At 41.1% G+C, this 22,566-nt stretch overlaps 1 protein-coding gene across 1 annotated transcript in view; it reads right to left on the minus strand.

The window, feature by feature from the left end:
- Nucleotides 1-22,566, minus strand: part of ZPLD1 (zona pellucida like domain containing 1) — a 291,846-nt gene that overhangs the window by 154,733 nt on the left and 114,547 nt on the right. The window lies entirely within an intron of this gene.

A 22,566-nucleotide genomic window follows, 5' to 3' on the forward strand; every position in this document is an offset into this window, starting at 1 on the left:
ATGACCACATCCTCACCACAGCAGGCAATTTAGAAAAATGTAATGGAAAGGTTGGAAACAGATACAAAGAGGAAATTTCCCAGGTGAGCTGTCTGGGATTTCAGCAATGTGCACAAGATTGAAGAAGACATCTAAATCCCTTCCCTTGTGAGTTTATGACTTAATGATAATGGAGGTGTTTTAGGAATATCTGTCTCATTTAAATCACAAGCCAGACTGAAGGGAAATGCTGTGGGAGCCTGGGTGCCCTCGACAGTGCCTTGGGCACCAGCAGTGAGGGCCTGAACCAGGGAGAGGCAGAGGCAAGTTACAGGGGAAGTGGAGGTGAGAGGGAGGACCACACCAAAAGGAGACAGGAAGCCCACTGAAGGTGTCTTCCACCTGCGGGAAGCTCCTCCTTCACAAGAGCTTTCCTGCTTATTTCCTCACGGCAGTCCTACATGGTGTTAGAACGGGAATAATGCCCTTTATGCCAAGAAGGAATCTGAGACTCAGAGGCTAACTGCCACATCACAAGTATTGGACCTAATCTTGGGGTGGAGGCTGGGTGGAATTTAAAAACAATATTAAGCACAGCTCTTACTAGTCTTACAACCAAATCCTGTACTACACAGTTACACTGCAGTTAAACTGCTGGGAGCACAGCAGGTGCTTAACAGATATTTGAATTAATGTTGGATCAAAGAATGAGTGAATGAATCAAAACATGAATGAATTCATGTTCAGTTTTTTATAACTGGATTTCTTTTCTGCTGCATTTACACATCTTTTGCCCCAGTTCTCTATAAGACTTTTGAAGGGGTGAGCTACGTTCTCTTTGTTCCCTTGTTCTCTTTGTATCCCCAGTGGAAAGCCCTGGGTCTAACCCAGCGCACAGTCCTCTTTGCTGCGGCTTACACCGTGATCAATCAAAGCTGGGTGGGGCACCTCAGTTCACAGCACATGATCGTCATCAGTCCACACACTTTCCTACTTTTGTTGTTACCTCTCTCATCCTGGCTTTTTGCACCCACTCAACTACCACCCTGATCACATTACTCTCTTTATTTATACATATAAGCCTCCCTAAACTACATATACTATTTTATGCATTTTTTATACTAATAAAAGAGATGTCATGCTACATATCTCATTCTGTTTTATATCTTTACTTAACATACTTAGAATACACAGTTCACTGCCTTTGACTAACGTGTGCATTTTTTATCATATATTTAAATTCATTTACTTATACTCATCTTTGATACACATTTAGTTTGTTTCCAATCTTTGCTATCACAAACAATACATGATGAACACCCTCATGTATGACTATTTGCATAAATGTGCAAGACTTAATTTTAATTATTTGAACTACCTGCAAATAATTAAATAAAAACAGTTAACTTTCACATAGAAATCTGTTTCTTCACCTTATTTTGAGAAATGGAAAAATTTGGCAATTCTGAGGCTTTATTCCCTCTAAGAAATACTGGCAGGAGCTGAACAGGAGCTGCGTGTTGGGAAGGCGCTCTCCAGACTGCCACTGAGCCACCTCTCCATGTTGTCCCCTGATACTCCTCCATTTCACTGTGTTATTTTCCTGTTGCTGCTGCAACAAATTAACACAAGTAGAGTGGCTTAAAACAATGCAATCTTATTATCTCACAGTTCTGGGGATCAGAAGTCCAAAATGGGTCTCACCAGGTTAAAAGAAGGTGTCAGCAAGACTGTGTTTCTTTCCAGAGGCTGTAGGGGAAAGTCTATTGTCTTGTCTTTTCCAGTTTCTAGAGTCTTTCTGCATTCCTTGGCCAGTGTTCACCTTTCAACCTCGAAGCCAGCAATGGATTTCTCTTACTGCATTATTTTGACACTAACTTTTCTGCCTCCTCTTCCATCTTAAGGAGCCTTGTGATTGCATTGGACCTACCCAAGTTATCCAGGGTAAAGTCAGCTGATTAGCAAACTTAACTCCATCAGCAACCTTAACCCTCTGCCATAAAATATAGCATATTCACAGGTTCTTGGGATTAGGACATGAGCAATTTTGGAACTTGGAAGGTGGGGTTGGAGGTGGGCTTTATTCTATTTCCACACTTGACAAACCCAGGCAGGCCAAGTGAATTGTTGATTTCTGTCCTATAGCATCTAAGTATTGGCCCACAATTATAGACACTTAACAATTTTCTCTGAAGTGAATTTACTAACAACTCAGACTTCTATTTCAGACACACTGATCACAAGAGTATTCAATACTGAACAATGAATTTGTTCTTTAAAATACTGACCATTCTTTTCTCAGTATCCACGTAATTGGCATAATCTCAGCCCATATAGCATAGAATCAATCTAACTCTTCTCTAACTGGATAATCTCTTAGCAGTGGATCAAAATGTTACACGCTGAAGCAGAACTGTTAAGACATCTACAACCTGGCTAACAGTTGTGGTTATTTCTTCTCCCTTAACCGAAATGAACTGCTCATTCAGTGACTGCTTCAATCACTCTCACAACTATAGAGAAAAAGGCAATGATTCTTTACATAGTCCCTTATAATGGAAACATTACTTTAACCTTCCCAGATGTCCAGGGGAGTAATTGGACCAGAAGAATGGTAAGGTCCCTTCAAGTTCCAACATTCTATGGTTCTACACAACCTTAAGGAATGATGTGAGGAGGGCTCTTATTTGGTGGTGTTACTTAAGGGCCCTCTGCTCTTGCCTGCCTATTTCACACTTTACCTGGTTGAGAAACAACATTACCTGATTAGGACTGTCTGACTCTCCAGTCAGCAGTCTGGACAGGAGATTAGATCCAGCAAATGCAAACTCAAGTTGTTACCCAGAAATATGACTGACCCAGGCTCACTTCCTGCCCTGCCCTATCTAGGTCATTTTAACTCTCTCTCAATATCCCCAACCAGTCATCTTTTTTCATCAACCTCCCTGTGCTTTGGGATCAATCCAAACACCCATCCTCTTGGCACCACTCCTTGGCTGCTGAAACTCTTTAGAAGAAATCTTTGAATCCTACAGATTCGTTTTTCTATAAATTTTTAGTCTCCAGTATCAGCTGTATCTAGGGTGACCAATGGTCCTGGTTTGCCTAAAATTGAAGGGGTTCTTGGGATGTGGAACTTAAAAACTAGAACAGTCTAGCCTACTGGGACAACTTAGCTGCATCCTTAACAAGTCCCCATAATCCTTTTCATGGCCCATTCAGTTCTCTCCCCAATTCCACACATTCACAGCCCTCCATGTCCCACATGCCCCAATGCACATGACTTTTCCTCTTTCTTTACAGAGAAGACTGAGACCATCAAGCCATTGCATTGAATAGAAAATGGGCCATGTAGGAAAGTGTCTTGATAAAGATCCTCTCCTTGACCAAACTTAGTCAAGCTACTCTGAGGTCTTTTTCAACTAGACCCTGATGTTGGTCTTGCATGTTTGTCTCTGCATTGTCCAATTTTAGCAAAACTCCTGCTAAGTCAGTTTAGCCAGAATGTCCCATCCTCCGTATTTGATCACCTTCAATATCTGATTGGTTCCTCATCTCCATCATCTTTCATGTGATGTCTGATCACCCTGGCCTGCCTTCAGCAAGAATCTCGCCCTTACTCCTGATGTTTCCTTCTAGTAAACTTTCATCCATTGACCCTCAACTTGCTCCTTGTCTATAAACTTCCATTTGCTAATGCTGCATTTGGGGTTGAACCCAATCTCTCTCCCCCACTGCAAAACCCCATTGCAGTTGTCCCTGAACCTATAGAGGTAGTCCCATCTTGAATAGCCTTTCTAACAATCTTCAGCAAGTGTCATGAATAATTTTATCTTTAACAGTGTCAACAAGAAAAGGCCAAATGACTGCCTGCAATGAGCCTGAACAAGTACAACTGGGCTTAATGAATTCATCACAGTCTAGGAATTGGCCTTTAACTTGCAGGAACAGGGGAGATACTTTTGTTAGCATATCAAAGTAGGTCTGACTCTGAGGGGGTGGACTCGCATTAATCAAGTTCTCACCCACCACTATTTTACACCAGAATGATGATTTACTCATTCAGAAGAAGCCCAACCATCAGACAGAAACACTCACGTCACTTTCAACAAGTGACATGAAGAAAAAAATTATCATCAGAAGACTACTTTATTAATGTTCACTTTGAAAACAGTTTTCAAGCGGAGACTCTGATCCATAAGTCTGATTGTTGAATATCCTTGAATAAATAGATAAGCGGGAAGTTAAATGATCAAAAGATTACCCTTCTGAATACTGACCAGAACAAAGGAATATGAAGAATCTTTAAAAAGTCCTTTAGCAAAGGTAATGTGAATTGCTGTCTCACACCAGAGGGATGTCACCTAGAAGACCATGTAATGCACAACTCCTGAAGGACGTCATTCACATATTAGTGCACTGTCTGCACGACCATTCATCATTGCCCTGGTAGCATACTAAATACAACATTTACCTTGTTTTTGCATTTACAGAATATATTGGAGAATGTTCAACATCAATGCTAAAGAATGATATCATTTTTATAGGGTTATACAGCGTTCCTTGCTTTATATACCTTAAATTGTTTAACAGTTTCCAATTCAGAGGGTCAGGAGACTCAATCTAATATCCCCTTGTCTTCTCCAGGATTGGCCCTTTAGTTAATTATTCTCTCTCCTATATTGTTTTTCTGCGCTCCACTGACACCTTCCTCATCATCTACACATGTGCCCAAGTCTTTCCCTTGATATTTTAAGCATTTCTCTCACTAGAATATATCACCCTTTCCTTTCACAAGCAAGATCCTAGAAAGAATGGTCTTCACTCAGACTCCCTTCCTCCACCCATTCACTATTCAATCCACTGCGGTTGGGCCTCTGCCCTCATCACTGCAGTGAGGGTAAGTCGGATGTATTCACCAGTGTCCCACTACTTGCCAAAAACAATTTAATCTTAAAACCCAACTTACTTGGCCCCCTTACTGACCATGCCCCATTTGGAATTCTTTCCAACCTTGGATTTGATGACATTGCTTGGTCCTGGATCTCCTTGGATCTATCTCTTTTTCCTTTCTCAGCCTCTTTTGCTAGTTTCTCATCTTCTTCTAGGCTGATGGAGGCCAGGATTCTGCCTTTTACCTTCTTCTCACCTCACTCTATACCCTCTTTAGACTGTCTCAGACCTCCAACATTCTTCATTGTGTGACTGAATAAGTATCACATCTCTAGCCAAGGCCTCTATGAGCACCAACCTGGGCATGCTACTATCTTCTAGGTAGTTCCATCTAGATGTCTCATAGCTACCTGAAACGCAACACAGCCAAATGTCTAATGTTTGCTTCTTGTGTAACCAGATCTGTTTTCTCTATTCCTCCTTTCTCTTTCATAGCTGCTCAGAGACCTGCAGTGTCCTCAACAACAGCAAACCTATCTTTTTCAGGATTGCCGTTTACCTTTTCAGCCTAGAAAAGTCTGCTGCAATGTCAATTAGCATCCGTTGGACAGGACTGAGGATGAAGCCATGTTGGGTGTCTCTCTAACGTGTGGCTCCTGAGAAGCTTCCACATATCTTTTCCTGGACAAATTCTGGGAGTTCATTTTTTCCCCTTTTGACAATTTCTCCATTGTGCCCTCATCATAGCATTTATCCAGTCACCCACCTCTTAGATTTCTCAGGTATGAGTCAGAAACTGGTCCAAATGTCACTCAAACCCATGGGGCATTATTAAATGCTCTGAGGTGAGGCAAGGTACAGGCACACCCCATTCATTTCCTTGAAGGGAAGAAGGGGGACTCACAGCAAAGAACTTCCCCTCAAAATTCCATCTAATATTCAAATCATGGCCCTTTTATACTCTTATAAGAGAATTAAGACAAATGTGACTGGCTTTTAATAATCTCCTTAAAATTTGGCATTTTGTCTGATATATCCTGTGGAATATATTATTTCTTGTACCTTGCTATCTCAGCCAAAACTTCCATTTTATCATCTCATTGTATTATCATACCCTTTGATTAAAAACTCTACTCTAGCAAATCAACCCTAGAAAAGTACTCCAAAATACAAGAAAAAGACATGCTCACAAAGATTTCTATTGCACCTCTACTAAAATAGTGAAAAATTGTAAACGTTTCCACTTGAAAAGTAAAAATTTTTTCAGTTGAGAAATTCAAATATTCAACAATATGATAATGACTAGGTAAGCTATGGAACACCTACTCAATAGAACCCACACGTCCGTTAATTATTTGAATGAACACAGGAACATTCTTAGGTTATAATGTTAAGCTTAAAAAAAATGTCCAAAACTAAACATACAGGTGGAAAACTGTATACAAAAAAACCTCTGCACAGAAAAAGCGAAAAAGTAAAATTAAAATGTTAATGGTTTTCTTCATATGAAAAGATTTTCAGTAATTTAGTTTTCTTTCACAACCCAAATTTTCTATAATGAACATGCTACTTTCATGATCAGAAAAATAAAGCAACTTTTTCAATATATATTCATAAAATCCCACTCCACACAATAAACAGATTTATCTCTGTAGTAGACTTAAGACCACTGTCTTTGAGCTAAAGCCCCACACTGGAATAAGTGGAAACTTCTAAACTGAGTCATCTTTCTTCTTTCTCCAAACAACTAAGCAAACTGACCACCAAGGGCTTTAATAGTATGCACAAATAAATCTAACATCTGGTAGTGAGACACTGAGCTTCCATCTCACTGTCCAGGAAGATGGTTGAGGAATAACTGAAAAATATCAAAAACTGAATAATTAACTATCTAATATTTCTTGACCATACAAGGTAGTTCTCTAAAGGCTGGAAGAACACTGAAATTTTTATATTTTAATCAACGCATCAGGTAAGGAAGCACAGCTCTGAAAGATAATGCAGCTTCAGCAATTAACCTAGCCATATTTACCACTTTACAGAATTAGTTTACCTGCCAACCTCAATCTGCCAGGATTCTCCTAACTTTTTAAATGTGCATTGTGGCAATTCTGCCACAGAAGCTATTGGGCAGTCTGTCAAGAAATAACTGCAACTGTCCATTACATTTTGTCTTTTCTAACGGAGTTACTGGGGAATATTTCAGGTTTTTAACATTTTAAAATTGACATGTTCATTGATTCTTGCTCCTTTATGTGCATTATACACAGTCCTGGCATCCCACATCAAAATGCTAAACTTTACAACTCGAAACTCACCACCACAGTAGGTAACTTCCTTAGGTTATTAGCAAATGTCACTAATGCAATTGAATCGCAAGTATTAAAATAAAATGCCTGTCTTTAGACCTTCTTGATACTCTAAAACAGTAATTAAATGCATTAGTAATACTTTCTGACAATGAAGCTCTTAATTTTTAAAATCTGAAGTGACCTTTTCTACAATTTCTTAGCAAAAAAGAAAAGTAACTGCAATTAGACTATCGGGACCATGCTATCATCATCATCTTCTTTTAATCCAAAACAGTGAGTGATCTAAGAGGGAAAGGTCTAAAGTTCTTTAATTGGAACTAATTCCTGTGGACCTCCAGCAACTTTGCCGAAGTTCAAAATAGCAGATAATAGGATGATTAATGCTTTAATCCCCCAACAGAAGGATGTTGAGCCTGTTACTTTTGCTCATTCCCTTCTCAGAATTTACTTAATTTTGTTTTCCTTGATTCAGAACAGTTGCTTTTAAATGGGAGAATCATGTCTAGCCCAGTAATGTGCTACTTACAGCAGGAGGAGACATAGTTCAGGAATAAAACTGAAAGGATGGGGATTCTGTAGAATCTGAGAAATGTTTCCTTCAATTTCATGGCCCTATGATATTTAATATGTTATCACATGCCTCTACCGCTTAGTAAGATGCATTGAGAATATATGAATCCTTATCTCTGAGGACTTTCTCCGCTTCTGCAGTCCTTAACAGCATTCAAGTGCCCGTATTACGTACCTACAATGTGCTGGTAGAGAAGAGAAGTATAAGATGTCCTTGCCCTCACAGAGCTTACAATTTCAAGTTGAGATATAGGACTACTTTATATATACCTACAAGAGATTAGGAAGGATGTGACTTAAACTGGTCCTAGTGGTGTGGGGCAGATTCTTAATAAAATAAGAATTAAGAGAAGGAAAAGTGCAGAGGGGGTTTCTGGAACGGTCTCAGAAAGGCTGCCCAGAAAATGTTGAACAGGGCAGCCTTGAAAGATAATTTGCGTCTGGATGAGTTGGGAAGGAAGGGTGTGTGCTAATCTCCTGTAAGATCTGTCACTTAGTTCCTTTTTGATTTTGCTTGTTTTTCACTTGTGTGATTATACATTTAAAAAACATAAAAGATAACTCAATAAGAAAAGCAAACACTGGAGAAAACTTGGGGGAACTCGTAGTCTTAATCCTGTCTCTATTCTTACATGATGTGGAATTTGAGGAACTGGCTTGGGTCAGGAAAAAACATCTTGGTAGATGGTCAGTGGGTCAAAGGAGATGCTAAAGAAGCAATATCTGTGACCAATTGATCGTGCCAAGTGTCATGTGTCTCTTGCTAATGTTGAAGTCTTTTCAAAGGGTTTCACAAGTCTCCATGCCCTACTCTTCAACACCAGTCTTAAGACAAGCAACAGCCAGCACTGACATTCCAGCCATCTGCAATGCCTTATTTATACGAGACACAAGACGGGCAAGCTATCAGAGTCACTAGTGAAGGTTGAAAAGAAGATTTTCAATAGGTTCTCAGCAGCCAGAGGCTACAGAGCAGTTGAAAAATCTGAACTAATTACACAAGTAAAAACTGTTAAACATAGTACATCACTTTCTTAGACTATCACAGAAAATCACTTCTTTGAGTATGCTTTGGGTTTTGCTTTATTTTGAAGTTTAAAATATTGTATTTAAGGATTTTGCTCCTCTGATTTAATCCAACACTTCATGTGAAAATAAACTTCTGACTTAGAAAAAAAATAGTCCTTCTAGTTTATTCTCAATCCATTTGGTCTCCAGCATTTATGTGATGGGGCTTCCTTTCTCAGCTTCTGTCTCTGTTCTCTAAACTGTAACTTAGAATAATCAGTTCTTTCTAAGCCACTTGATTCTCTCAAAATGTCTCTAAAAAGTTTCCACCAAAAAACAAAAAGGTTTTTTGAAATTCTACTCATGCCTTCTCTTGTTCTTAGAAACTGCTTATGGCATACTGATTTCTCTCTCCTTTGCTAAGAAGTGAAACAAAAGAACTATGAAGCTCAGAAAAAGCTTTCCAAACCAGGGCTCCGCAAGGTTCAATTTTCATTTTGGTAAAAGGAGCATTTTACCACTTCTCCCTAGAATCCGAGATTCTTTAATTTCCATTATGGTAGATTTGTAGGCCTGGTACATTTTCTAATTCCTTCCATTGCCAAATATTGCTCTCCCCAGCTTCTCCCTGGACTAGCTTGGAACTACCTACATGAGCGTATCAAAGACATCTCCTGGAGTGCTTAGGAAGCCATGCAGATGGTATCAACATTCACTGAGCAACAAAGGTTATTTCTGCTTCATTGAAAATCTAATAAATAGAAACTAAAAAGGAAAATCAGAAGGTTGCTGTTGAAGGTAGACCCCCAATCAATGTTACCTCCCCATAGCAGTTAATAGTGTAAAAGCCTTTTGACCTTTAGCCCTTTGGCTCTTCGTAACAGCCACGTGGTAAACATGAGGCTCACGGTAGAAAGCTCTCTGAGCTGCGGCTCGCTCTTTCAGCAGATCTGGAGTGCTCGACATCTTCATCCCGCTCCTGCCTCCACCATGTTCGGCTGCTTGATGCCAAAAGGGCGACAGACGGCCACAGAAGAGTTGCCTAAGGAACAAATGTCTTGAATCACAATGGACAGCCTGAGGCCATCGGTGGCCAGCTGGGCTTGGAGCCCTAGTCTCAAGGTCAAGCTAAGCAAAACTGTGTAAGTGCGTGGAGACGTGGCATTGATGCTGCTTTCCCTGGGTGTGAGATGGGTATGGGGTCAGGAGCACCCACCTGAGATGCCAACTCATGGCACAAACAGTGTAATAAATAACTATCCTTTAATTTGCTCTTTCTCAGATCTCAATGGCAAAGGAATGTTGTGAGTCAGGTGTCTGGATTTGTGGAGGTAAGCACACCTCTTCAGAAGAGGCCCAGGTGTACGGCATGGTGAGAGGATTTCTGTGACTTGCCAAAGGTCACACAAGCATCAGAAAACAATATTAATAATAATAATTAATAAGAATCTATTCTCTCCGAGGCTTCATTTAGGCTTCATTTCTTAACATTTAGAAGTGTTCTCCAGTTGACAAAGCCTTTCATCAGGAATAGAGTACCATGAATTAATTTCTGTTAATAATAATATGTAGAGCACTTTGAAACTATAAGATATTCATTATCATTTAACCACATTTTCCTAACAACATCCTCACTTTTCAGATGAGGCAACCAACACACAGACTTAGGCTTGTAAATTGATAAATAAGAAAGGGCTAGAAAGAATGATCAATATGATGAAAAAATTAAAGTAATACAGAATAAAGGGAAGTCTATTTGAGTCTGAATGCATTTCAAGAATTTTTCTGATTTTAAACATTTGTGAAGTCTTTATGAAGTTGTCATTATTTAAATCTAAGCCAAAGGCCTTGACGATTTCTAAGGGGGAAGAGGTGCATTGTATGAATTACAGAGCAGTGTTCTCCAACTCAAAACCCTCTTTAATTATACAGAAAATGAAGCACTCTATCTCTCTCCATTTTTTGATTTGAATAAAAATAAAATCCCACTAAATTATTCTTCTCTTTCTCCATTATGTTTATATTCATGTGTCATTTTAGTGATTGGAAGCACATTAATTCTTTTCTTCCTGATTTGATCCTGGATTGGTGACTAGTCTGCTTTTGGAAGAAAATAGTTCAAAATATAAATAAATAATATATTTTCACTGATTATAGATTTTAAGGTAGTGGTGCCTGAGTCATCAACACATGACTCCCATATTCACTCCAATACCGCTCCTTACGTAATGGGCATCAGGGGCATCACCAAGCTTTCTACTATGTGAACACTCTGGTTGAAAAAGAAGAAAAATGTCAATGGTGGTGAGTGAAAAAATTAATCTATTAAAAAGTCTTCCACTAGGAGTGGTAAAACAGCCACGGCTCAGACAGTTACATGCGAGTGTATAAAACACAGCAAACATGCAGAGAAGGGAAAAATCCTCCTCTGTCAGGAATGGATTCAGTGACCTTAATAGGTCTCTTCTCTTTTTCTCTTATGAAAAGTCAAGGTTCTATGTCCTATCCTTGCACTTCGGGGGGAAAAAATGATCTTTCTGTTGTCAGTTGCTCTATAATGTAAGTCATTAAAGTCATCTGGCCCAAAACTAAGACAAGGCAATCAGCCCTGTGGTTTTGTGCAGCTTAGTAAGGAGAAGGGCTCACAGGCCTCTGCAGAGATGGAGACAGAGGCGTTCCAGAGATCACTTCCAAGTGGAGCCTGGTATAATCTCAACCCTTTTTAAAGAGTCGTTGTTGAAGGCCAGCAGCACAAATGCCTCCAAAGTGCTGAGGAAGAGAAAAGAACAAGCAGCTCTCTCTGCCTATGCTCTCTGCGGTAAACCAACCTACACCTCTGCAAAGCGGGCATTCCTTGGCCACCACTTTGGACAAATTAACCCTCCTCGAAAGTCACATGCGGCTCCCTACTGCCTGCACAATAAGATGGGAGGCTTCGGTGTAAACACCCACCATGACTCGATCCTACTGTTGTGAACGTTTTCCTCACTCATCTCTTCTTTTGCATACTCACCACTCTTGGAACTTTTCCATGTGTTGGTTCAATGTGTCCCACCTGCTAAGACGGTCCCCTCCTGTCTGCTACATTTCCTTCATGACCCAGCTCAAGTCTTAACTCTTCTAATCTCCCCCAGTTGGCCCACTGCATAGTCATCTCACTTCTAACTATTTGTCCTTGTCATTCACTGGCCATTCAGCATATGCTGCCCTCTCATGCTCTGAAGTTATAACTTTAGTACAACTTTACTGGAGGCAAGGACTATAGCTCAGGCAACAGTTGTCCTGTATTCACCATGGTGCCCAGTATGTGGGAGTAATATTAATACAATATATTTGTGGAGCACTCCAGAGTATACAAAGCACTTCACAGGCAGCTCTCAAGGTAGCCAAACTTCTGGCAACATAATCACTGGACCTCACTGTCCTAGCCTCACCCTCAGAAGACCCTAAGCCATTCATCCTCTGTTTTCACCTGTAACTCTCTATCTGCATTTTACAGATGAGGACACCAAGGCCCAGAAAAGCTGATTCCCCTGTATTTATGAGTATGTGAGAGCCTGAAGGCAAGCCCTGGTCTTCTAACTCCAAATTCAGTGATCTCTCTACTTTATCACAGTACCTCCACAAGAAGCACTCAAAACTTTTTTGTGGATTTGGACCTTGGCTATCAGCATCACTAACAATGCCAGTAATTTGGTAGGGGAGCAAAGGTGTGTGTGTGTGTTGTGTCAATAACTGAGTGGGGTAGATAAAAACCTAGAAGTAGCAAAGATAGAAAATAAATAAAAACAAATAAAAGCAAATAATAGTTATGACACTTTGGAGCTTCCAAGCTCTAAGCCTGAACTGAATAGCTGTATGTTCTTGGGCAAGCCATCTTTCTGAGCCTGAGTTCATAAATGTAAAATGTCAGGTTGAACAAGATAAAGTCCAAAGTGTCTTCCAGCTCTAACATTCTGTGATTCCATGTTTAGTTCTGGAAGGAGGTGATGCCAGAACCTCACCCCTTTCTGAGACAGCCTCAAGCAACCTAGTAGCTCTTCATCCATGCACCACACTCATATTCTTCACGTAGTCATACGGGAAGCCCATGTCAAATCTGTCTTGATGTTCAACCCACCAGTGGTCCTTTTAGCCCTGCTCCCAATCCCTACCCTGGTGCAAAGATGGTGTGACCCCTGAGGTCCTTGTCCTTGGTCCCTCAGTCCAAAACAGGAGTCCACAGGCCTATGAAAAATGGCACTTCAGACCATAATCAATACCTATCCAAGAAAGGTAAGGATAATTATTATTCAAAATGTCAACAGATATCAATTGAAATTGAAGCTGAAGCACTAAAGAATCATATCACCTCCTTTGGAATCCTTTGTCAAGAGGTATCATTACATGTCTGGGATGCTTCAAATATATTTGGTTCTGTTTAAAGCAGGTGTGGACTTAGCAGATTGTTACTATTCTCCGTAAATTCTGATTCTAGAGTTTGTATGTGAAAACAGCATGAAACTCTGAGCTTGGAAACTGGATTCTAGTAAGAATTAGCTGTGTATCTATGTGGGACAATTCACTTAATCTTTTCACACTCAAAAATCCCATCTGTGAGATGAGGAGTGGCCGGGCAAGAAGATTTCAAAATCATTTATATGTATAAAAATCTGTCATCTACAGAAACAGAAGGCAAGATATATCATGTTCTTGGATTGGAAGAATCTATATCATTAAAGTGACCATACTACCCAAGGCAATCTACAGACTCAGTGCAATCTCTATCAAAATACCAGTGGCATATTTCAAAGAACTAGAACAAATAATTCTAAAGTTTGTACAGAAACACAAAAGACCCCAAAGAGCCAAAACAATCTGGAGAAAGAACAGAGCTGGAGAAATCGCCTTACAGTCATTCTTTCTTACTGGCCACCAATAGCAAAACCAGGCCCCATCACTGGAGCCTTCCACTATCAGGGAGTGTCTCCCTCACCCTCACCACCCCCCAATCACCATTGCTTCCACAGTTGTTCTAACTGCCCTGAGACCTGAAGCCAGGTCACCCTCATTCTGCAAATTTTATTTATCTCCTAATATGAGCCAGACTCTACGCCAGTGTGATGGGTAGAATAAGGCCACACAGATACACATACACACACCAAAAAAGACATCCGGGTCCTGATTTCCAGAACCTATGAATACGTTTGGCTAAATGGCAAAGGGGAAATTAGGCTGCAGGTGGAATTAAGTTTGTGAATCAGCTGACCTGGAGATGGAAAGATCATCCTGAATTATCTGTGTAGATCCAGTATAATCACAAGGGTTCTTATAAATGGGGAAGGGAGGCAAAGGAGAAAATGTCAGAGTGATGAGTGCAGAAAAGACTCAACCAGCCATTGCTGGCTTCGAAGATGGAAGGAAGCCACAAGGAAGGAAGCCACACAAGCCAAGGCATGTGGGCAGCTCTAGAAGCTGGAAGAGAAAAGAATGTGGATTTTCCCCTAGAGTTTCCAAAAAGGAACTCAGCCCTGCCAAGACCTGACTGTGGCCTAGTTAGCCAAGCTTCAGACTTTGGATCTCCAGAATTGTAAGATAAGAAATTTGTGTTGTTTTAAGCCACTAAGTGAATGATAATTTGTTACAGCAACAATGGGAAACTGTTACTACTAGGATATGGGGACACAAGGAAAAAAAAAAAGAGAGAGAGAGAGACATGGTCCTTGCCCTCCAGAAGCTCATAAGCAAGTGGGGTGGGAAACAACACAGTCAATCTCTGGGAAGGGGAGAGAGCTGTTATTTGCCTCAGCACCAAGGTCAGTTTTTCAGCACCACCGGCGGTCTACGGTCCTGTTCCTCCTGAGGCCATTGCCTGGCCTGCTTGTGATTCTGGGGCAAGAACTTTCCCTTCTTCTGTGATAAAGAGATGGCAGTTTCTGCTTTACATATCAAAGGGGGGGAAATGACACATACAATTCAACACATAGCTATAGAGCAGTTTACTAAGCGCCAAGAACAGGAGATACAAAGATGAGTAAAACTGACCCTTACCCTCAGAGATTTTAAACTCTTTGAGAAAGCAGACACGTGAATTCATAAATTTAACTCCATGGTAAGTGCTATATCAGAACTATGTACTTGGTCCCTTGGGAATACAGACAGGAAGGAATTAATCATGCTGAGAAAGTTGGACAGGGAGGGGCTGATATAAAGTCCCAGAAAGAAGGTTACCTGTGCTGTGAGGGGCATTACCCCACGTGCGTCAATCTGGTTACAGTATGGAGCCTGGACCAGAGAAGGGAGAAAGGAAGCAGGGAGGCCTGACTGGAGGCCACTGCCACAGAACAAGAGGAAAATTAGGAAGACTTGACTTAAGGCAGCGAATGTGAAAGTAGAGAAGAAAAAGGATTTTTGAGAGCTATGCCTGAGGTTTGAGCAGATGAATTTAACGTGGGGTGTAAAGGAAAGGAATTAGAAAGAATTCCTTCCATGTTTCTGTTTAAACAACCTAGTGGGGAGTGGTCGTGCAAACCCTGCTTCTCAAGCATCAGAATGGCCTGTGGTTCCTGTTAAAACGCACACTGGCCCCACTCTGGAGTTTCTGGTGCAGTTGCCCTGGTTGAGACATAGCTGTAAACTGAGCTAGGGAAGGCAGCTGGAGGACCAGGTTACATTATTAAGTATGAAAGGAAGATCAGGCTGAATTCCTTAAGGGAAGAAGCTGCATAAACTTAGGCTGTGTTATCGTTAAAAGAAAACCTCTGTCAAAAGCTCATCAGGCTAGGATTAATTGGCTTGGTGTTATCTGAGAAACTTGTCAGCGAATGATAAGTTACTGACTAGAATCTAGTGGCTCCTTCAAACCTAGAGCATCCTAATGTCAACAGTAACAAGACTTTATCAACGCAGAGACAAACAGAAAAGGAGAGATGGACCATTATTTTAGCTGTTAAAATCAAAAAATATTTTAACTAATTTTTCTTACATCAGTTACCAAAGTAATCACTTTCTTTTATACAAGGGGAGCAGAATAGGAAGAAAAGAGAGTGAAATCCCTTGTGAGAACTACCTAAAATTTATTTTTAAGTCCGAGATTATGGAGGCTCCAGACAGTTCATACTTAAGCCTTATTGGTCATCTCCATTCCTAATTCTCTTTGTTTAAATGTCCACAAGTGTGTGCTGACTCAAATGGCCACACTTATCCAAGCAAAGGCATGGCTGGCCCTTGATTTTTTTCCTACTGGTTTGTTTTATTGTGTCAACAATAAAGAGATTATTATTAACTGGAAAGTTATGGCTTAAGGTCATAATTTTACTGATCCTACTGAGAGCTGAAGAAAAGCTTGACAAACCGGAATAACCCAGGCTCACTTGTCACGTGCATGTGGTTGTGAGGACACAGACCTTTCTTACCAGCCCACAAGGCTCAAGGGAGCATTTTAGTAGATTTGCAAATGTTGAGAAGCAGAGGAGGAGAGAAAGCCTGGAAGATGGACATGCGGCTGTAGGAATGCTGGGTGATCACAGCGGGGACAAAGCAGCTTCTCTGCTGATGGAGAGAGCTCACCTCAGAGAGAGAAGGAACCTGCAGCGGCCGCAGACCCACCATGCACCCAGCCCGCCCGTCCTGCTGACTGCTGCTTGTTGTGCACCTACTGTGTGCCTGGCTCTGGGCTTCAGTCACACAGTGCTTTCTACTATCATCAACTCTATTGTCAAGAATTTGTTAAGTACCTGCTTTGCACTGGGCCAAGTGTCCTTACACTCACACTCACATTCACTCACAGGATTAGCAGACTGGGATTTAAGTAAGTGAATCTACAAAACCCTGAAGCACAAAACGTGTGTTACTATTATGTTTGAGTTGATTCTTTTTTCTACAAAGCAGTCACTCCTTCTCTGAGTATAGCCTTGCTGGTTGTGATTAAGGAGCTGGCAGCTCATCCCACACATCCAGGAGTTCCAAATACCTGTGTTAAAAAGAAGAGTAGAAGGACGTCTGTTCTTCTGCAAACACGGATCATATCTGAAGATGAAACATGAGGCTCAAAGAAATGTAATGCATCCCCTATAGCAAGTTAGCCACTCAAGGGGGACTTGGATCAAGAATGTTGGTCTGGATTCCTAAACCAGAGTTATTCACAGTTCCTCCACCTTGATCATCAGAGATGGGCTTCACATGAGCCAGCAAATCCTGTGTTTGCCTGCCTCTGCATATGCTGCTCTAACCTGTGTACTGTTTTCCACTGATAATGTAAACACAGGACCACCAACTGCCTATCAGCATGTATTGAGCTGTTTTTCCAGCCTCAGAAAAGATCTTTATGCAGTGTTTCATCCACTCTTACTTGGGCTGATAGCGTAATATCACAGTTGGCAGAATTTAAGAATGTTTTGTAGTGATGGAGGATGGCTTTTCTGTGCAAAAATTGACCAAAGTGTAAATCAAATATGTGCCCTAGCACCTCATGATTCCAAGTGCAGTCAGCGGGCCAGCAGCATTAGCATCTTCGGGAGCTTGCTAGAGATGCAGGACCTCAGGCCCAGTTGCAGATCTGCTGAATCAGAATCTGCACCTTGACGAGACATCCAGGTGACTCACCTGCACATTAAATTTTATGAAGCATTGTCCTAGACCCCACAAGCACCAAGCCAACAGAGCCTCCCAATCACAGTGCAACAAATGCCTTCTGGCTATGTTCAGGTAACAGCTTTCTCAGCTCTCATCCAAGCTGGGCAGAGCCTGGACCATTCAAAGCCACTGGGCCGCCGCCTCCAGCCACGGGTAGCCTGTGCACTTACCCTGGCGTGCCACACAGTCACAGGCTTGAATTTCTCGTGTGTGCTGTGCTCACACAGGAAAAGGTTATGTACTTTTCATGTGCTCTTTGCATGAAAAAGATCAAGAAGCAAGTACTGTTCTAACCGAGTGAACTTGAACAAGTGTTAGAAACACGAATTCAATTTCATAAAGTGCTTTGATATCATGAACATTCCATAAAAGCATCAAGTGGTTTGTAATCAACACTAACAAGATGCACTGGAGTCTAGACGCAGCATAGCTGCTGCTTTGTTTTGAAGACTATCTGGTATCCCAGGAGACAGGGCGATATCCCAACCAAGTGCTTTCTGAAAGCGATTCTTGGAATAGGTTTGAGGCATCTCTTTTTATCTGATGAGAAGTGAAAGCCACTACACTGAATTATAAGATGGAAGCACACTCTGAGAATGAGAGGGAGCCAGGCTTATAAAACAGCCCCTTGCATTCTCCTGTTGAGAAAACATCTGCAACTTACATTTTCTCCAGAAAGTCTTGATTTTACATGCTTATTTGGAAAGGGAGCAACAGTACAAATAAAAGCATGTCAGATCCACGACTCAGATCCTCTGAAAGGCAAGGTGCTCCACCTCGAAACAGTCGGTGCACCCAGCCACCTTCATCTCAGCCAAACCCACAGCCTCTCAACCTATCCAACACAGTCCAACACAGCCGTCATTAGCCACACTATTTAAATTTAAAAGTAAGTTTAGTTGACAGTTAAGTTCAAATATAAATTCATTTCAACTAAAAAGAATAAAAAATTCAGTTCCTAATTTGTGTTTACTACATCTCTAGTGTTCAAAAGCCACAGATGAGCAGTGGCTACCACGGTGCACAGTCGGGTAGAAGCTATTTCCACTATCACAGGCAGCTCTAGCACAAGGCGCTACTTCAGACTTCCCAAATAAGTCATGCCCCTCTTCAAAATTGCTGCAGAGAAAGAGACAAGGAGCCGTTCTTTAAGACATTACTATTTCTAACACAACCAATGTAAGTCCAGTAAGATAAAATCGTGAGCCCCCCACACATTTACTCTCAGGGTCTCTTCCTTCCCTTTCTATCCCCACCCCAGCATAAGGAGCTAGCGAGACTTCCCCTAACACTACGGGGGGTCATGAATCCAGGAAACATCCCAGGAGAAATACAGTTCGAGTCGTCTAACCATGCCCGCATCCTCCGTTAGTAGAGTCGTGAAGTAGTGCCCACTCCTTCCCTACACACCCGAAATACTCTACCAAAATGGCCACCGTTAAAGAGAATTAAATTATGTCTGTTAACTTGTTTATTCTCAAAAATATTTCCACTCATGAGGTCATCCATTCTACAAATATGCACTGAATGACCCCAGGCACTGTGCTAGGCACAGAAGACACGGTGGTGCACAAGCCAGCCGTGGTCTCTTTCCTCGTGGCTCTGACAGTCTAGCAGGAAACGAGAAGCAAGCGATTGTAAGTGTGATGAGAACAACACAGGGGAAGCAGTGAAAGATCTAACAGGAAGGCCTGATCTGGTCTTCTGGGCTGGGGGAGGCCTCCTGAGCAAGTGAGGTTTGAAAGATAAGATGCTAGTTCGAGAAAGAGGAAAGGAATCACATTCCTAACAGTGGTAACACCATGGTCCAAGGCTTTGAAGTTGGGAAGAACAAAGCAAGAACCGAAGGAGAGCCCGTGTGAACAGTGAGGGGCAGACATGAGGCTAAGGCCACAAGGGTCACCATCTGATCTGCCTCTACGGTCACTCTGGATGCAGAGAATGGATCGGAAGGGGCAAGGTGGACTCACAGAGGGCAGAGCAGTGAGACACTTGGAGGCAGAAGGAGTCAGCAGGCCCCAGGACTGGTGGCTGTCAAGAGTGAGGAAGAGGGAGGAGTGTAAAAAGGACCCCACGCAAATGGCAATAACCAAGCACTCATAAACCAAAGGCAAGGAAATCATATCAAAGAAATGCAAACTAAAATCACAATGGCATTCTGTGCATCAAATTAGCAAAGATCAGTAATGGCTACCCCAGTATTGGCCAAAGGTGTGATCATGTGCACACATTCAGACACTGCGGAATGACCTTTCTGAAAGTTTCATCATGTTCATAGCAAGAGCCTTAAAACAAGGTTGACACCCTTCACCCAGAATCCCCCTACCAGGTATCTTCCTCCTTGGAAATAACAAGAAGCGCAAACCAAGTTTTCAGCACACGTATCATTGCTGAGATACTTTAAATAATGCAACATTTGGAAAGACACCCAACCACCATGAACATGATGACATGAATTTCGGTGCATCCACAGGATCGCTGGAATATTTTGTAGTCATTACCATGAAGTTTGCTAGAAATTTTTAATCCACATGTGAAATGCTTCTGCTGCAGCCAAATAAAATGCAGGATTAAAACTGTAGAAACTTTATGATTTAAATTCTATTAAAATGTGTGTTTCTAATTCAAATTTTATTAAAATGTGTTTAGAAATTTTAAAAAAAGACCCTAAATTTCTAGTTTAAGGATTGGTATAATGGTAAACTGGCAAACACTGTAAAGGGGTGGGCTTCAGAGAACTGGGCATTAAAGTTAAGTTAGGGACCAATGGAATTAAAGATGTCTGTCAAATAGGATAAAAGGAAGGTGTCTGAGTGGGCAACGGTTAGATCTGTGGGACATGATCAGGGCTGTAGACAAGGCTGAAACCTCCGGAGTCAATGAGATCACCTCAGGAGGGAGTTAGGATTAAGAAGAAAAGACGCTGAACGCCCCACCCACCCACCCAGGGCCCCACAATGTGGTCCAAGTGCATCCTGGCTGCAGCTGTGTTCTGAGGAGGGCAGCCCTGCCTTCAAGAGACCAGCAATCCCTACTGTGCCACTCAGAATCATCCAAGATTCCATCTCAGCAATCAAGCATTTGCGGCTGGCAAGAGGCTGTCTTTCCAAGGTTTTCTGCAAGATTTGAAATATTTGAACACTTTCAGATCTTCATCCCTGCCTCTGGGTGAGAGCAGATAGTGTTCACACTAGGTTTCTGGCAGCTCCAGTCCAGAAGAGCCGTCTTCCCCGATTCCTTGAGGTGCACTGCCACCTGGTGGCCATCAAGTGGCAGAAGCAGTCTTACCCTTCTCTTCCTTTGTGCTTGGTTTGAGATCCATACACTTTTTAAGGTTGCCTTCTACCCAAATTAAGCTATTTTTAGCTTCTTTCATTGAACTTGAAGTGTAACTGAGCAGGAAGGTCAAGCGGCAGTAAAAGGAATGACTCGTTTTTTCCCCTCCTCTCTTCAAATATTGTTTTTATACATGTAGGCATTGTTAATGGAGACAGGAAGTATGGGTTGCAGAAGTGGTCACAAATTGCTGTAACACCGTAGACATGTTCCTACTAATAATATGGATCACATTTGTAATTGATTTATAGAATTTAATTAAATAAAGTTGGTTTATTTCCCACTAGCATTAAACAAAATTCTGGGCAACAAAATATATTTAATGTCTAATAAACCAACATGGTTGCTTTATTTCCTGGTTTCTGCATCAGTCACAAACTTTAGAATATACAATATTGTTTTAACAGACAACAGTAAACTCACTCACAGTATACTTTCCTATTTTTCCCATACTTCTCCTCTCACAGATAATACATAATATTATGGAAAAAGAAATTATTTTGCACTTTCAAGGATGTGCTAAGTCATGGTGGTGGTATCCTCTGTACATAATATTATGATCTATAAGCCTATCTAATGAAAGTAGTTTTCGATTTAGGCTAAATTTCAACCAAAAAGCAGTAAACTAAGATGGAATTATATAAAGAAACTGATTGCATCACCGCTATTTATTGTAATTCATTGAACCACAAAAAACATTCATTGCTAATTTCTGTTTTTGTCCAAATTTCCCAATTATGTGTCACATGAAATAATTACATAGGTTCTATTTTTTCTGAGAATTTCTAATTGACAAGAGATCAAACACCTTTGTGTCGCCTGAGTCTTATGCGTAATATTCAGTTGCTTTAAGAGAAACTCAACCAAAAGTCAAAGCAAAATTAAATAAATAAGAAAATCATAAAACAAAAAGGCCAGTATTAATCATGTGCTTTCTTAATCATCTGAGTTCTCTTTAGCTCGGATGTTTATAAAAACAGCTCTGTGGAATATATTTAGTCTTCTATCTGAAAGATGCCCAGGACTTTTATTTCTCTAAACCCTACTATATCACTGAATGCATCATTGGTGAATAAATGTGGACAGTGCCGGGCTGTGTAGCACAAGAAGGTGAATTAAATAAAACAAATTTCTGACCTTGCATTAACTTGAGACCTGATGTAGCCAATGTATAAATCAAATCAAACAGAAGATGGGAAAGCACTCTGAAAATTACACATCATGCAAACCTGAAGAAGTGTTGTTCTCGTAAGAGTCACATCGCCAACACCACCGTAGAGGAGAGCTCCGTCACACACACACACGCACCATCTGACCAAGCTGATGTGGTGCATTAGATGAGGAAATTCATAGCAGACGTTAAAACTTAGGGCAGCTGTGAAAGTAAGACTCAGCTTTGATATTTCCCACCAACTTTTGGTTTGAGGGTTCACTGTGTGTGAGGCAGCTTATCCTTTTTTTTTTTTTCAATCATATTCTCTGATTTCCTTTCTCTCTTAATTCCCAGAATAACTGGAGCAGCAACCAAACAGAAAACAGAAGTCTGGATTGCCAGCAGCCCCTTTCTAAATACTGCTGTGCCGTGCAGTGAGCAGTGATGTGTGTCCAGTCGACATGTGCAGTAAATTGTGTGAAATATCCGTCCCCCAGGTGCCGTGCTGGGAAGCCCTCGCTGCATATCTGAAGGATCTCTTTGCTCAGGAAGGTTTAAGCAAAGTTCAAAGCAAAATTTGCTCCCCAGTGAATAATCTTAAATCAAAATCAGGATGCCACAGTCTTGATTCATGAGCCTATAAAACCCTATGAATCCTGACACACATAGACACATTATTGGATTCCCAGCAATTCTTCTTTT

Source organism: Camelus dromedarius, chromosome 2 (assembly GCF_036321535.1).
Source record: "Camelus dromedarius isolate mCamDro1 chromosome 2, mCamDro1.pat, whole genome shotgun sequence".
Lineage (NCBI taxonomy): Eukaryota > Metazoa > Chordata > Mammalia > Artiodactyla > Camelidae > Camelus > Camelus dromedarius.